Raw genomic sequence first — 739 nt, 5'->3', positions numbered from 1 at the left:
TCATGTAAACTTGTTTCTCTCTGAGCTTTTAGTTACTTTCTTTTTGTTTTGCTCCTGGTGAGTACAGGCCCATAGTTGTGTCTCAGATAGCCACTTGCAAGCTTTTATGAGCCCAGATGCTACTCACTTCACTAGAATGCAAATCATGATTTTTGTGAATTATGTTATGTCAATTGACTGAGTTGTCTCATGAAACTATGGTCTTAAGCTTTCAAACCCAGAAAATCAGTTTTGGAAGGTGTTTGATTATGTCTGAGGAGTATCCGTATTTTTGTCTTCAATATATGTGCCTGCACCCACATATTTGTGATTACACATACGTATTTGTTGTTGTTGTTAGGTGCTGTCAAGTCGGTTCTGACTTATAGTGTCGCTATGCACAACAGATGGAAACACTGCCCAGTCCTGCACCATCCTCATGATCATTGTTATGCTTGAGCCCATTATCTACACCACATACCTGTAGATACTTCTATCTATTCTTGCCTATGTACACACTTGTACGTATCCGTATACCAGTTTGCCTATACCCATTCATATGAGCTCAAACACTCATTTTTACTAAAAATATGGCATTCTTCATGAATTTAAGTGTCATCCTTGTGCAGGGGCCACTATAATCTACTCTGTATCATTCAAATTTTAGTATATGTGTTGCTGAAGAAAGCACTCAATTTACCATTTTTTTTCTATTTATGATGCTCTTTGCATAGCCTTAGATCCCAAAGATTGTCTACTA

General features: G+C 37.5%; 1 non-coding gene across 1 annotated transcript; it reads right to left on the bottom strand.

Moving 5' to 3' along the window:
• Nucleotides 1-563: 563 nt before the first annotated feature.
• On the bottom strand, nucleotides 564-670 carry LOC111822412 (U6 spliceosomal RNA). The gene has a single exon (XR_002825684.1). It is a non-coding gene; the product is annotated as a U6 spliceosomal RNA (small nuclear RNA).
• Nucleotides 671-739: the final 69 nt, after the last annotated feature.

The sequence above is a fragment of the Trichechus manatus genome, unplaced genomic scaffold (assembly GCF_000243295.1).
Source record: "Trichechus manatus latirostris isolate Lorelei unplaced genomic scaffold, TriManLat1.0 scaffold00174, whole genome shotgun sequence".
In the NCBI taxonomy this organism is placed as follows: Eukaryota; Metazoa; Chordata; class Mammalia; order Sirenia; family Trichechidae; genus Trichechus; species Trichechus manatus.
Note: the sequence above shows the minus strand (reverse complement) of the source record. Positions and strands in the feature narration are given on the sequence as shown.